The sequence below is a fragment of the Mustela erminea genome, chromosome 16 (genome assembly GCF_009829155.1).
Source record: "Mustela erminea isolate mMusErm1 chromosome 16, mMusErm1.Pri, whole genome shotgun sequence".
In the NCBI taxonomy this organism is placed as follows: Eukaryota; Metazoa; Chordata; class Mammalia; order Carnivora; family Mustelidae; genus Mustela; species Mustela erminea.
This window is the reverse complement of record NC_045629.1, coordinates 13,887,424-13,903,609: the sequence shown is the minus strand read 5'-3', so window position 1 is coordinate 13,903,609 and position 16,186 is coordinate 13,887,424. Positions and strand designations below refer to the sequence as shown.

The 16,186-nt window shown below is 39.6% G+C and overlaps 1 protein-coding gene across 2 annotated transcripts in view; it reads right to left on the bottom strand.

Moving 5' to 3' along the window:
- The window catches only part of CLVS1 (clavesin 1), a 179,900-nt gene extending 175,816 nt beyond the window's left edge, over window positions 1-4,084 (bottom strand). For both annotated transcript variants that reach the window (XM_032316770.1, XM_032316771.1), the window contains exon 1: window positions 3,904-4,084. The gene's annotated coding sequence lies outside the window, so the exon portion shown is untranslated. The remainder of the gene's footprint in view (window positions 1-3,903) is intronic.
- Between the last annotated feature and the right edge of the window lie 12,102 nt (window positions 4,085-16,186).

The following is a 16,186-nucleotide window of genomic DNA, read 5'->3' as shown; positions in this document are numbered from 1 at the left end:
TTCATTAATTGCACACATGCTTGTGTGCTCTATATGTCAACAAAAAGCAATCAAGAAAGGAAGGGGGGGAGGAAGCAAGAGATGCTAAGGGCAAGAGAGGGAGAAAGAGAAGGGGGACAAGGAAAAAGAGGAGAATCTCACATGTTTTGTTTATTTTGCTTTATTTGGCCACATACCCGACTAGAGTTCTCTTACTTCTAAAACCTGTAACGTGAGCTCCTCTGCCATTTCCAAGCCCACAATTTCCCTTCATCCCAAACTACAGAAGAATGAGCACTGAATACACTATGTGCTTGGCATATATAAAGGTATTGAACTTTATGTAAAACATTTGAGCAGTAACAGAAGCTGAATTGACATGACGTTATTTTAAGGAGAAGAAATGGGGGAAGGTGCTTTGCATAGTGTCTATGAATTAGAGATGTGGTTAAAAGGGTCCAGAAGACAAGAACAATCATCTCAAACACATACAGGGAAAATTCTGCTGGCTCAGAAGTCAGGAAGAAGAAATGCTTATAGAAAATGAGTCTCCTACCAGAAAACTTTCTCTGATACTCCTTGTCATGTGATAACATGTTCATGAAAGGGGAGAGGATTGTGTTACCTGGTCAGAGAAGATATGATAAAGGGCTGTGAGGGGCAGTAGAGGTAGTGAAGAATAATGAACTTATTAACTGAATAAATGAAAGTATTTTGGGGGGTGGGGGGAGGAGTGACTAGTTAATTTCCACATCCTTGAAAAGTCAAACCAAAGAAAGCTAACTTCTCTTAAACTGACATAAACTTGGATAGAAAGTAAACACGGCTCTCTCTGGAGATATATAACACTTGGGATCGATGTTAGGGGGTTGCAGACTTGAAGAAATTCACATTGTGGGTTTTCTCTTGAAACAAATCTATTCCAGTAAATCTGGATAAAATGAACAGTAATCAAAATAATTAAAATTTGGAGAAGGGCATAATGTAGGGAATGACCTCTCTTGGCAATGTTGAGGGGTATTTCTAGACAGATGACACACAACCAAACCTCATATCTTGTATACTCCTTTTGCTCTGTTACCTTCTGTCTCGATCACCATGTAACAGGAAAGAAGAAAAAATCCAACTCTGAATCCTTTTACTAAATATGGCTCTGCTTTGAGGAAGTGTATAAATTCATGAATGGACATCACACACAGGGTTAATAAGGTGTCCTTTTGTAAAGCTTGCAAAAGAGAGCAAACACCACTAATTCTCAAGAGTTCCTGATTCCCCCTTTTGGGAGATAAAAGTTTAGCAAGCTTTACACTCCATGATTCTAAAAGGATCGTGCCTCTCTGTGAACATGTCTTCAAAAGCGTGTGATACCACTCTGATGGAAAACACGTTTTCTGTTCATTTTTAAACCCATTATTAAAAGGAGAAAGTTATGTTACTGAAAATATTTAAAAAGTAAGATGTCCCTTAATAGAGAAAAGAATAAAAGAAGAAGCCAAGATAGTAGCACTGTATAAAAATTAATAAGCCCAGCACAGTATTTCATCAGAGAAAGGCAGCACTTTTGAGCCAGAGTCTGTAAATCTCACCAAAGCAGTATTGTTTTGAGATTTCCCCAACCTCAGGAAATTGTATTCAGCACAGGAAGACAGAAGCACTAGAGACACTGGATTCTTGGTCTGAGTTTCTGGTTTGAAGCAGCCAGAGCTGGCAACATGTACACTTTAAAAAATTATCTGGGTTGAACCGTTGTTTGTAAACAGCTATTAAGAATCTTGTTTGGGGGCTCCTAGGTTGCTCAGTGGGTTAAGCCTCTGCCTTCAGCTCAGGTCAAGATCTCAGGGTCCTAGGATCGAGCCCCACACCACACCAGGCTCTCTGCTCAGCAGGGAGCCTGCCTCCCCCTCTCTCTCTTCCTGCCTCTCTGCCTACTTGTGATCTCTCTCTCTCTGTGTCAAATAAATAAATAAAATCTTAAAAAAAAAAAGAATCTTGTTTCTTTGGGGCTTGAGGGGTCCTGTTTATGGTGGACATCACCAGTCTAAGGATGGTACATAAATGAACAAATTTTCTTCTTCTCTAAAATCCATTTCACCAGATACTTTCACTAGTCTTCTTAGTTTGAGTTCAAAAGTGAATGAATTTTAGAGACAAATTGAATTATGTCAATGTTTTTGTAATTAATGGCAGTAAGTAACTTTTGAGAACATGCAACTATCCCTCATTCCAGAAGAGTATTTAGTGTGACTTTTCCCTCAAAACTTCTTTAAGAAGCTACCTATTTGTGACTATTTTTTATTTTTGAAAAATTAGTGAGCCAGTTTAGACCAAACTTGCTTTAGTGACTCTTTTTCTTTTTAAGAAAGGAGGATAAATGTACAAGAGTGATTTTTAAAGGAGGATTTTCTGTGCTCTGATTTAAACTTTATTGTGACATGTGACCTAACACCATCCTCATATAACAAAATCCATCTCATTTTTAATTAAGATGTTAATTTTGTGAAAAATGATTTGCAAAAAAATACCCCCCAAAACAAAAAACAAAACAAAAACAAAATCATCCACCCAATACTTTGCTGTTCAGTAATAATTGATTAAATGGGTACTCGCTGAAAGATTTTTATTTATTTATCAGGCTCAGATACTTATTTTCTGCTGTTTGTTAGCCCTTATAAAACAGATGATCCTGGATAAATTAAAGAGGTGCTATGACTTGGATTTGGACCTTCAAGATATTTGAAAGATGTTCCAACTTCCCTTCAGCTAAGATAGAAAATGATGGCACTTTAAAAGCAGAGCCTGACAGAACACAGTTACATAAAATGCCTTTTCAATTTTTGCACTCTATTACCCTTTACTATTATGGGAAAATGGTGTTTTTGCCTGATTACTGAGAAAGCACACAAAAATCTCGCCTTCCAAATCCGAGTCAGTCCTTGACTCGTGATGAACAAAGACAGGCCATCTGCTCTGAATATCATTACTACTTTGGCCTTTTGGGCAAGGGATCTATCTTCTCTGCTTCAAAGAGAGGTTTAAGATTGGAAAATTGGAATAAGTAGACAGGAGGAGACATTTGAAGAAATAGCACTTTCCAGTGAGAGCCACATTCGTTAGCTTATCATCACCAACGTTTTAATTTTTACTCTGGTCACAGAGTTAATCTTTGCGGGTCCTCATTTTACAAAACGATTCAGTAAAAAACTTAATTCCAGAGTTTCTGTAATAAACGCTTAGGAAGGAAAATTGGCGTGTGCGTGAATATGAGTCATCAGTCACCCCCACCCTGCTTCCTGGTGATTCTCCATTGGAAAACCAGAAACATGGATTGAGCTTACATATCTGTTTTACCGGAATAACACTATACCCCAGGCCATGTTAATTTCCTGAACTAAACAGCCCCTAATCTGCTGAAAGGCAGCTGGCTAACTGCTGGTGTCTGGCAAGTGCCCCATCTGTCCCCCTGCCCTGGGTCTCTCTCTATCCTGGCTTCACTTTCCCTTTCTCTCAAGCAGGCTTCTCTTTGTTTTCAAGGGTGTCGTCCACCTGAACTTTCCTTCCTGTGCCTGAAAACTTGGGTTCTTTTGCTCAACCCTTCGGACCTCGGGCTTTGTCTAAGTGACAAGACACAGTTGTGTTGACTGTAGTTACGGCGCTTGTGATGGTGGAGATCATGACGGTGATGGTGGAGAGATGGGGGTGCTGATGGTGTAAGGGAGCGCAGATTGAGCGGGCGCCGGGAGGAGGAGGATGGACCGCGAAGGCGTGGAAAGTGGGGTGCGGGAGGGATGGAGTGCGGAGGGATTGCAGATGGGAGCTGTCCACGCACCGAAGTGCTGAAACGCCGCAGCCATGGCATCGCAAGGGCTGGGGGGAAAGGCGGGGAGGCGCTGCAAATACAGAAGGGAGAAAAAAGGCAACAAATACCTTCACACAGCCGCTCAGCCTTGCTTTAGGAATGTGTTTCTGCAGGTGTCCTCGCTGCTGAGCTGAGTGGGTGAGATCCCCTATTCTGGCAGGTTCGGGCTCAGATTTCTCTAGAAAGCTGTGAATGAGAGCCCCGGCTCCACGGGGCTGTGATTTTGGTAGGAGGCGTGTGCGCCGGAGACTCTGTCCTTCTATACCAAGCCTGGCTTTCCCCTGGGTCCTAAGTGCCTCCGCACCGCTGTTCTTCCTCGGTCCATCAAGCCAATACCAAGAATTGTAATTTTGTAACCTCTGGGACAAAAAGTACAGGAACTATCACTTCCCACCCCCACCAACTACCACCAATCTTAAAAAGAGAACCTTTTAAAGAGATAATGCAACCTCTGAGACAGATCCGGGTGTGTGTATGTGTGTGTGTGTGTAAATTTAACCAGTGAGAAAAAAAGTATCACAGACCTATGGAGGAAAGCACGGATTATTTTATTAACAAATGGTAGTGAGAAAATGAACAATTTGGAACAGGCTTAAATTAAGCCTCATCACCCCAAAATGGACTACACAGAGATTAAAGAGCTAAATTAAAAAGTAAATTATTTTTAAAAATAAACTAGAAAAACGAAAGAAATGTTTTACTGATAGAGAAGCTTTTTTGAGCACAAGAGGAATAGAAACAATTATCCCCCCAAAAAAGATCAATAAGATCAGATGCATAAAAATACTTTCAAATGCAAAAATATCCTGAAAGGGTAAATACAAATGACCATTTGGAAAAATTGCAAGAAATATGTTTCATATGGAAAATACCTCATATTAAAAAAAAACCCTCTAATGGCTTAAGAGGAAATGAAAGAAAAAGCAAATGACAAAGAATTCACTAAGGAAAGGTGAATGCATAATGAACATATTTTTAAAAACCAACTTCACCAATAAACAGTGAACAGTACAATTTAAGATTAGCACCAAGGTGCAGTTTGAGCTGAAATTTTAAGTAATACTTAATGTCTCATACTGTTACAACAGTAACATTGCTACAATAAGAGTAAGAAAATGTAACCTTTGTATAGGTCTATTTTGTAACATACATCAAATATCATAAAATACACATGCATGTCCCCCTGCCCTGGGTCTCTCTCTGTATGCACCTTCTGCTGGGGATGTAATCAGATATACAGATAAATATTTATGTACATTAATTTATAATCATAAAGTTTGTCAAAAATAATAAAAGCGTTAACACTGTTTGTGTATAGCCTGTAATACTTGCAGCAATTAAGAATATATTTTTGAGGGATGCCTGGGTGGCTCAGTTGGTTGGGCGGCTGCCTTCAACTCGGGTAGTGATCCCAGCATCCTGGGATCGAGTCCCACATCAGGCTCCTTGCTCAGCAGGAAGCCTGCTTCTCCCTCTGCCTCTGCCTGCCACTCTGCCTGTGCTCACTCTCTCTGACCAAAAAAAAAAAAAAAAATTTGAAAACTGTTAATACCAAAGAAAAATGCTCAGAAAATGGTAAGGAAAAGCAAGATACCCAATACAGTACTCTCCTCCTGCCCTAAATCAAGTTGGTAAGTTCATGGGATAGCATGATGAAATTATAGGTAAATTTGCTTTTTATCAAGTTGAATATTTCATTTTCTTCCTTGTGTTTATCTAAAGTTTCCGTATTTAATAAAAGAAAAAAACTTATGAGACATTTTAAAGCAATCTTTTTATCATATGTGTCATGGAAACTTTAAAGTTATCCAAATTGTTCCAACTGTGATGAAGCATTATGTATTTATTTACATATCTGTTTTCTTTATCTCTCCCCAATAGAATGTTAACACCATGTGGTAGAAATTTTTCTATTTTGTTCATTACTGCTTCTCAAACATCTAGAAGTGTGCCTGGAACATCATAAAAGTCAGTAAATATTTGTTGACTAGAAGAATAATGATGAATGAATGAATGAATGATTTAAACATCCCACATAGAGATATATTTAAAAATATTTTTTAAAGTTATGAATTTCATATAGAAATGTATCCATAAAGGCATAACATTCCCAAATGATCTGAGTTTGCTGCTGAGTTTTGATCACAGGTAAATAAGCTCAATTAAAAGGGCATCTTCTAAGATATACCTAATCATGGACATGACTTGCAAAGTGGCATCAAATGTGAATGTTTTAAAAGAAGTTTTCTCTAGTCTCGACTCTAACACTCTTCATCCTTTCAAAAGCTTTGTGAGGTCTGAGATGTTCGTGTTAATTATTCTGTTTCTCTTCCTCCTTTTCTCCTCTCTATAGCCATTTACCCATTTATAGAAATATAAATCAAGACCAAGACCTATGTGTTTCATAAGGCTATGATTTAAAACTCCTTTTTCAAAGCTTAAAATGAATATGGATACCTTTGTTCAGCTGGTGTTCCCTTCCAGTTTTGATTCTCTGTCAACTATGATTTTTGAATGACCTCAGCAATAACCTCACCAATTTTATTTGTATTTCTAAGAAGTAAAGTAGAAAAAAAAAATACCACACACACACACACACGTGTGTGTGTGTGTGTGTGTGTGTGTGTGTGTGTGTTGCTCTCCTTTTTGAGAAAAAAAATTTAAAACATTTATTTTAGAGAGAATGAGGGCAGGGGGATGGGGCAGAGGGAGAAGGAGAGACAGAGTCTTAAGCAGACTCTGCACCCAGTGTAGAACCTGAGGTGGGGCTCAATCTCACTATCTGGAGATCAGGACCAGAGTCAAAACCAAGAGTCAGACACTTAACCAACTGAGCCACCCAGGTGTCCCTTTAGAAATCTTCGTAAAGGAAAGTTATCCCCACTAATAAGAGGCTGGGACATAAACCCAGAATGCTCCTGCCTGATCATGTGGTAGGACCCATCCATATAGGCAGGGTAACTACAAAAGTTACTGGCTGCCAAAATATAATCTTACATTCCAAAGGTTTTAAAAGCATTTTAAAGGGACGCCTAGGTGGCTTAGTCATTAAGCATCTGCCTTCGGCTCAGGTCATCATGCCGGGGTTCTGGGATGGAGCCCGACATTGGGCTCCCAGCTTGGCAGGAAGCCGGCTTCTCCCTCTCCTCCTCTCCCCTGCTCGTGTTCCCTCTCTCGCTTGCTTTCTGTCTGTCAAATAAATAAATAAAATCTTTTAAAAAATAATAATAAAAGCAGTTTTAAATTTTACTTGTAGTGATCGAATGAAAAAATATTTATCACTTTTATTGATGATTAGAACAGATCAGCTTGATATATCAAAAGGTCTTCTTCCTCCCAACGTGCCAGTGAAAGTGTATCATTTCCCTTTACATTCCTGAGGATTATCCCTGCGTTGTTTGTGGCAATACTTACCTTTCCAGACCATTTAAAACTCCTCTGTAAGAACAACTGTCCTTTATTGCGTACATGTGTCTTTACTAAGTTGAATCTGTCTTTTTATTTCCTGGGACCAGATTATCTTTTCTCAAAGCTCTTGCCTGATAACTATAAATCAGAGGCTTCTGAAATGGGTTTCTTTCCTTTACTCACTCTGATGGACATTGTGCTGGAATTTTACACACTCTACTCCAACTCTGTTTCAGCTCCTCACACAACTGCTGCTAATATATTTGTGCGCAGGATTTCTCCATGTACCCCTTGGTGTTTAAGCAGCCAATGCCAAGGGTGAATGTGTGGCCTATTCACAAGCATCTTTCATGCTGCCTGACTTTGTGCCTGCTGTTCCCAAATCAGTTACTCATTTCTCTACTGCCTTGAAAAACCCTGTTGGTGTTAGATTTGCTGTGGTCCAGGTCAGAATGAAGGAAGGAAGCCAATTGGTGGTGGGCTAGTGACAGAAGTCTCTGTCGATGTCTGTCTAGGAGGTGGGCTGAAGTTGAGAGTCCATGCAGAATGGGATAAATAATACCCAGAAATCTTGATATTTATAACAAAGCTGTTAGGATGATGTCAGAATGGCAAAACGACACATTTCTAAAGCACTGCCTTGCCTTGCTGTTTAAGGGCTGAAAGATATATGAGGAGTAAGATCAAATCCAAAACAAAGAATATTTTAGTTATTCTTTTTGTTCTCCTCAGAGTTTTGTGATGTACATCTCCATGTATGATCATAGAAGATTGTCACTGATGTTTCTATTATTTAATGTGCAGTCCAATTTTGAAGTTTTAAGGTTTGCATTAGTCAGGATAGGTTAGGTCATGCTGAAAGTAGAAGCAACTATGCAGCCCCAAGTGGCTTCTCCCAAAAATGGTTTTCTTGTTTATACTCTTTGGGGTGTTGCAGGGAAAGTGGGGCTCTCTTCCACCTAGTTACCCAGGGGCCTGGTGAGGAATTGCCACGGCAAGGAATTATCGCTCATGGAGAGCTGGGGGATGCTCTTAAGCTTCAGCCTGGAAGTAACACACATCATTTCTGCTCATGGCCCTTTGGCCAGAACAAGACACAGGGCCCTTCCAAATGCAAGGGGGCTGGGAAATGTGGGCAAGCACAAGAATATTTGGTGAGTAGTCAACGTTTCTGCAACAGCCTACCCTTGTGGTTACTAAGACTCTCTTAACATCTTCCTTCCTTCCTTTCTTTTTTTTTTTTTTTAAGATTTTTATTTATTTATTTGACAGACAGATCACAAGTAGGCAGAGAGGCAGGCAGAGAGAGAGAGGAGGAAGCAGGCTCCCACTGAGCAGAGAGCCCGATGCAGGGCTCGATCCCAGGACCCTGGGATCATGACCTGAGCTGAAGGCAGAGGCTTTAACCTACTGAGCCACCCAGGTGCCCGTTAACTTCTTTCTTAACACTCAACCCATCTCCAAAGTGTCCTTTAGTCACTTCATCTGGTTCCAAGGTCCAGATCTCTAGGTTTCATGCAATTGTGATCCTCTTGTTCTGGAGATGTATAAGAAAAAGTACAAATTATTTGCAATGCCCCCTCACCAACACACTTAATAGACAATACAAAAGAGAGACTAGATAACCACAGGAAATGTTCCTATTCAGAAAGAGAAGGGTGGGAAGATACCTAGCAGTCACTGAGCCCAGTAATTCTGAAATCACACTGAACAGATATGGCAAGGACCTTCTACACTGGCTTGAAAGAGTTGTTTTTTGGTTTTTGGTTTTTGGTTTGTTGGTTTTTGTTGTTGTTGTTGTTGTTGTTGTTGTTGCTGTTAGGACCTTACTCTGGTTTCTGGGAAAGCTGCTTATTCCTTTGTTCTCCATGACCTCTGGCACCAAAGTTTGAGAGGTTTCTGTCTGGGTTTTCTTTTTTTTTTTTTTTCCATTATACTCCTTGGTCACATCCAAAATGGGATTTACAGAATATGCCCTAGGTTAAAATTGAATTTCTAATTTAGGCTCTAATTTTTGTTTTATTTGGGTTTCAGCAAACATCCAGCTCTTTGAGTAACAACCTGCGCTCAAAAAACCACACAACCACATAATTAAACATTTATGAATTTCAGCATTTATTTCCTCAAAAGACTAAACTGGTAAGCAAATGTTAACAGGTGGGAAAGTGATGTATAAACTAAATCTCTGAATTAGTCCATCTTTCTCTGTCTTGACCTCTATCAGATATTTTCTGCTCATTGGTGTTTCAGTATTTCTTGGAGCAATTTGGCAAGCCAGTCTTGGGTTGCCCCAAAGGAAGCTGGTCCTACAGCAGATCATATTTTTCTTCCAGCTGGGACCAGTATGGCATTAATGGATCTTACCTTTTAATTGGGTGAAGGTGACCGCATTCAGTTACATCATTAAGCTGGAATGTTGCTAGATTGCCACATTCTAACCTATCCTGAGCAATGTGGCCCGATGCTTACCAAGATAGTATTTCCTTTTGAGTGACATTTATAACATTTAAGGTCAAATTAAGTTCAATCTAGCCAATTTCCCATGTAAAGTAGTAGCAAGCAAGTAGTTGCAAATGGGATGAGGCATCCTTCACAAGATTTTGAAACATATTTACCTCAAGTTCTTTAGAGGATGCTGTTTTTCAACCAACTCCCTTCCTGCAGGAGACAGGGCCAAAGGGTTATTTCAATTCTCAGAGGCCCACAGGCTTTTTTTCTTACTGCAAGTTCATAGTTTCCTTGGAAGTATAATTCGCTGAAGACTTCAGAGGGGCATTCCTTGTCTTTTTTCATCAGTCCTATATTCCGGTATACACACCATGGTTCTTTGGAGATATATATCTCAGATCTGCTATATTTATTTGCCTTTTCAGCCCCAAATCTCTCTTAATGTATTTGAGCCTCTCTGGAGTAGTAGGTGATAAAGCCAAATCCTGTATCTGATCTTTTCCTTGAGAAATTCTAAATCATTGAGAGGTTTTAAGTAAAGCATGAAGGTCACATCCTAAATCAGATTCTTGCTAAAAGTATTTGGTTTTAATGGACTTTTCTCAAATGCTTTCTTAATTTTATCTTTTTCTTGGGGAGCAAAAATTAATTGGCAAAAAAATTATTTTTACAGCATGGCAAGTTCTTGGATATCTGGATGTTTCTACTTTTTTAAATTTCTACTTATAAAATCAGCCACATCTATTTTACTCTGTTGCACAGTGCAGCAAATAATAACCAAGGCATGACTAATACTTTGTTTTTCACATACTTTCTCCTAGGACTGCAAATTCTTTAAGCATATACTCTTACCCCTAAGTTACTGCAGGTGACAGTTGTACCAAATGGTTTCCCACTGCATAACATAGACTGTTATCTTTCCTATCCTCAATATCAGCCTCCTAACCATGTGTCAGCAACCCTTAAGTCAACACTACCCAATTTATTCTTTAATACAATGCTCTGCTTCCAGAACGTGATGGTGATAATAAATAAACTCAAAGGTCTCAGAAGCTTAATACAACAAAGTTTTTTTTCTTATGCTAGAGGTTTAGTGCTGATTGGCAGAGAGATGGGGGTTAGGGGAGATGGTTGGGTTCTGCTCCACAAAATTAGGCTCTGGAAAGTTCCATCATTTGGAAATCCATCATAATAGGGGTAATAGATACATGAGAACTTACACTTACTCTTATTGCTGGCACCTGGGTGTGACATATATCACTTCTACTCATAGACCATTGACCAGAATAAATCTTTTGGTCTTAACCTACTGCACAAAGCTGGGAACAGTGAAGGGAGTGTTTGACAGGCAGTAGAATTTAATAGGGAAATCCAAACTTCATCTCATTTCCATACTTGAGAGACTAAACATAAACAACTAACAATGCATTATTAGATACTGATACTCATCCAAGAGAATTACTCTGCAGGATCAAACAGCAGCCAGTGCACAAGGCTGGGAACCCTTGACAGGGAGGAGTAAAGTAATTCGACCTATAATAGATGTCTACTGTATTTCAAACAAGAAAGCATAACCGCTGCTATCAGAATTATTATTTCTATGACTTGAAAACAAAAGACTCATTAATCATCATCCATATGATTGAAAAAAGAGCATGAGATTTGGAAATAGAAATTTGGTTTAAGTCTCTGCCTCTTACTAGTTGTGGGATCTCAGGTGAATTACTATAGTAAACACATGTGTTCTGTCTGGCCAATATTCCTCTGTAGGACCTTCTTTTCCTGTTATCAAATAGTTCTATCGAGACCATTTTGTGGGAGAGCACTTGGCCCTGGTCAGTCACTGCTGCAGAGTGTTACTGTGGATTAAGTAGGAGGGAGTAAAGCCAGTGAGAGTTTGGAGACCAGTGGAGACTGAGTCTTAACAGGTGCCCTTTCTTGTCTAAAGGTCTTTTTTTCTTGGTTCCTTCCTCCAATTATCTGAACCACATGAACCGGACCATCAAGTTAATTTGAATTAGGTTTTCATCATTACTATTAAATAGTTTTATTTAATTCTGCTGACTTCTCTAAAACAGTTTGAGGACACCTTACTCTCCAGACCGTAATTTTGCTGTAAGACCTGGTCCTATAAGGAAAGCATACCTCCCAGAAAACAGGACATCTTGGTGAACAACCAACCTTGGGAGAAGGAAATGAGAAGTAGTGACTTTAATTGGCATTATCCATACTAGGATGTGGATATGAGACTTCTTACCATTGAACCAGATTACTTTGGAAAATCCTAGTCTTTCCACATGAATCTCCCTTAGTTAGGGCAAAAAGAAACAGTTAAGTACTAAAAACCAAGCACTTTAATTCACAACAAAACTCTCCAAAATGAAAGTATATTTTTGGGAGGAGCCATTCATTATGTCATGATAACTATCCTCGTGTCTTTCAGATTGCAAAAAGCAGACCTACATGTCATTTAATTTATCCAATGGGAGCTTATTAGAAGTATACACAGTTTGTAATAATAATAGTAATAGCTAAAATTTATGAAGCTTTTACTTCATGTTCATGATATAGCAAGAAATTCATCAGCAAAGTGTCAATGAATCCTTATAGAAATCCCATGAGCAAAATGGCATTTATTGCCCCCGTTTTTCCGGGGAAATTGAGTCATCAAGAGGTTAAGCACATGCCTGAATTATTTGGGTGCCTGGGAACATAACCCAGGTCTGTTCCCAAGATCAATGCTCTCAATCATTATTTTACTGCACTATATGAATTCCAGAAGAATTGGATAATCAGGCCTCTGGGGTAACTGAAAGATGTCATATTTCAGTATTCCTCCTCAGTCCTGGTCCTATAATCTGGTTCTCTCTTGGGTTCTCCCTTTACTTCCTCTGCTTTGACAGCTTCTTCTTTCTTCTACTTTCTAGTTCATGACTTCTGCTACTCAGACCTTATGCCTACTGACACCTCTGTCTGTGTCTTTCCCCACTTGACCTACTGAGATTCTCTCTGTGTGTTGCATTCAAAATTTTTTAGAACCATAATATGATTGGTTCACTTAGTCATTGTCAAGTGAGGAGTGTCTTCTCAAGGTAAAAATGGCTGTCCCATTGCTGGTTGCCTTTTGTTCAGGGTAAGTGCTGTTCTAATTGTTTATGACCAGGGTGTTGATGGGATGACAAAGTTTTAACAGAACAAAGGAAGTATGGCAGAAACACAGAAAGGGATGGACTGGCAAACAGAAAGACGTTCTCTGTCTTAGTCTGCTAGGGCAAATAACACAGTAGCACAGAATGGGTGGCTTAAACAACAAATTTCTTTTCCCAGAGTTCTAGAGGCTAGAAGCCCAAGATCAAGATGCTGACAGGGTTGGTTCCTGGTGAAACCTTTCTCCTTAGCTCACAGACAGTGCCTCATCACTTAGCTTTCTCTCTGTCCATGCACACTTCTGGTGTCTCTGCCTCCTCTTCTTCTTTTTTTTTTTTTTAGATTTATTTATTTACTTATTTGACAGAGAGAGATCACAAGTAGGCAGAGAGGCAGGCAGAAAGAGAGAGGAGGAAGCAGTCTCCCTGCTGAGCAGAGAACCTGATGTGGTGCTTGATCCCAGGATCCTGGGATCATGACCTGAGCCAAAAGCAAAGGATTTAACCCACTGAGCCACCCACGCACCCCGTCTCTGCCTCTTCTTATAAGGATACCAGTCCTATTGGATTAGGGCACCATCTCAGTTAACCCTAATTATCTCCTTATAGGTTATATCTCCAAATACAGCCACAAATTCATTCATGTCAACAAATGAATTTTGGGCAGGGACACAATTCAATTGGTAATACCCTAACTCCTTTCCTTGCCTTCTGGGTCATGAATAACCCTGTAATCTTCCTCCTCATTTTCACATGCTTCAAAAATTAATGTAGAATTTCAATGTACCTCATTTCAAGACTGAAGGAATTTACATTTCTTTGGTGTTTCTGGAAGTTTTTGCAGTGAAGCTGTTGATTCTGCTCAGGAGACGGAAACTGCAGAATCAATGTAGAAATCCAAATCTCTGGGTATAGTTTTGGGAGTCTTTATCATCTCTAAGACTGCAAAGCACAAGCATTTCTCAAGTGAGGTTTCATGCTATTTAAAGGAGAGGACTATAAAATCTGCTTTTACTTATTAATAAGTAAATAACTGCTTATAAGGGCTAATGCCTTTTAAGGTATATGATAAAATATACTCCAGAACTCTATTTTTTAAGTTGCTTTATTTGCATATGGGGGTTTCATTGCCATTAATAAAGCAGAGTCCCAGGAAGTTCATATCTAGTTTTTTTTAAATAATTTTATTTTAAGATATGTGATATTAACTGGGACACCTGGGTGGTTCAATCAGTTGGGTGTCCCACTCTTGACTTTGGCTCCAGTCATGATCTCAGGGTCTTGAGATGGAGCCTGGAGATGGGCTCTGTGCTCAGCAGGGAGTCTGCTTGAATTCTCTCCCTCTCCTTCTATTCCTCCCCCGACCCTTGCAAGCACATGTATGCTCTCTCACACGTAAATAAGTAAATCTTTAAAAATAAAATAGGTAATATTTATTAATGCAGATATTTAATAATCCTAATATGTTCATTTATTTTTCCTTTCTATTTCAGTATAAAACAATATTTTAATATAAGTCTCATGATAAAATAGCTCTTCAGTACCAAATGTCAACAGTATGATTTTAAGAACTGGACCTCTCAGAAATTGGACATCATTTTGAATTCCAAAGAAAAAATTCTAGTACAAGGGATAAACTTCAACAAATGTATATTTAATTAAATTCTTTATTTAACATATTTGAGCATCCATTTAATTTAAAAATTAATCCCTTGCTCCATGCTTTGAATAATATGATTGATAATGTGTTCACAAAATATTTAAGTAGACTGAGGGGTTTTTTTTGTTTTTTTTTTTTGTTTTTTTTGACAGATAGAGATCACAAGTAGGCAGAGAGGCAGGCAGAGAGAGAGAGAGAGAGGAGGAAGCAGGCTCCCTGCCGATCAGAGAGCCTGATGCCAGGCTTGATCCCAGGACCCTGGGATCATGACCTGAGCCGAAGGCAGAGACTTTAACGCACTGAGCCACCCAGGCACCCCCTGAGTTTTTATCTTATTTAAAATAAGATGTTTAAAATTTACTTTTGTCTTCTAGTCACATAATTTTATGCTTTTATAACAAATGCTATCATGTTAAATGAAGTCTCATTTCTTCTAATGAAAATTAGTCAATTTCAAAGTTATCAGTATTACTTCTGAGATTCACATTAATCTTACCAAAAATGTTATTGAGACCCTAAAACTAGGTACAATATCTACTAGGTCTTGTATTCAATTGTTTGACATATATATTTCATAATAAGTAATCAAACAAGCCTCCACCTTTTTTGTATATCTTATTGGACTGATAATTTAAATTTATACTCTTGTGATACAGCTAAAGTTTTCATCCTTCCAGTCCCCTAAAACTCTCACTGAGTATTATTATAGAGGATCAGAGGAGAATCACGATTTGGGAAGTTAGTGCTGTAAGTAGGCTCTAAATGGAGTCCGGCCGCTGTGAGTTCTTCTTTCTGCAAAACTGGGATACGTGCAGAGTTAGTTCTGCAAATCTCTTCAGCCACTACAAGAGTTTTGTTTCTGAATTTACAGCTTACAAGGTCATTCCTCTGGGAAACGCCTTTTTTGAAAAAAGAGAACTGGTTCTTGGGAATAAGAGGGAAGTAAAGTAAAAGGCACAAAGGGCTGGTTTGGGGGATATGAGGAAAACGGGGCCCATCTGGATAAGTGTTGTCCCTGCCCCATGGGGAGCGGGAGCTGGGATGCACAGAAGAGCTGCCTCTGAGTAATCGCCTTGGCGTGAAGACACTGCAGGCCGAGCAGGGTTGTCAGGAGGCAGAAGATAGAATTAATAATTGTATTTTTCAAGCCCCAAGTGTTTTTAGTCCCTAATGTAACCTATATGACCTGCATCACACATTCCAAATGCAACGGGATCACCACTTCCCTCTTTTGCACACCAGATCCTTAAACAGCCCTCCCCAAGCCTCAGCAGGAAGTCCCCATCTCCTCTGCATTGTCCATGTGCCCCAGAGGCTGACTCTCTCCAAAGGGGAGTGCTCAACCCCACACTCAAGGGACCCAGAGAGCAATTCGATCAGTCACTCCTGCCGGTGTTTCTTAAAGCTACTAGCTGTCTCCAGGAACCTACTGCTACATGGGGGTGCCACCTGAGGTTCCCCACCACAGGCTGTCAAGGTTCTGGTGCTCAACACCAGCCTGACCCAGAGGCCCAGGAGCAGGGGGTTAGGAAGACAACTATCCTTGGGATCCAAGGAAAAGCCACCCTTAGTGATCTCAAGATGATTTCCATTTTGAGGGAGACCCACTTGGTCAACCCACGGGGCCTGGTTCTAGACAATTGGGGAGGGGAGTATTAGAGGAGAGAAGTTGTCTTCAATGATCTCAAG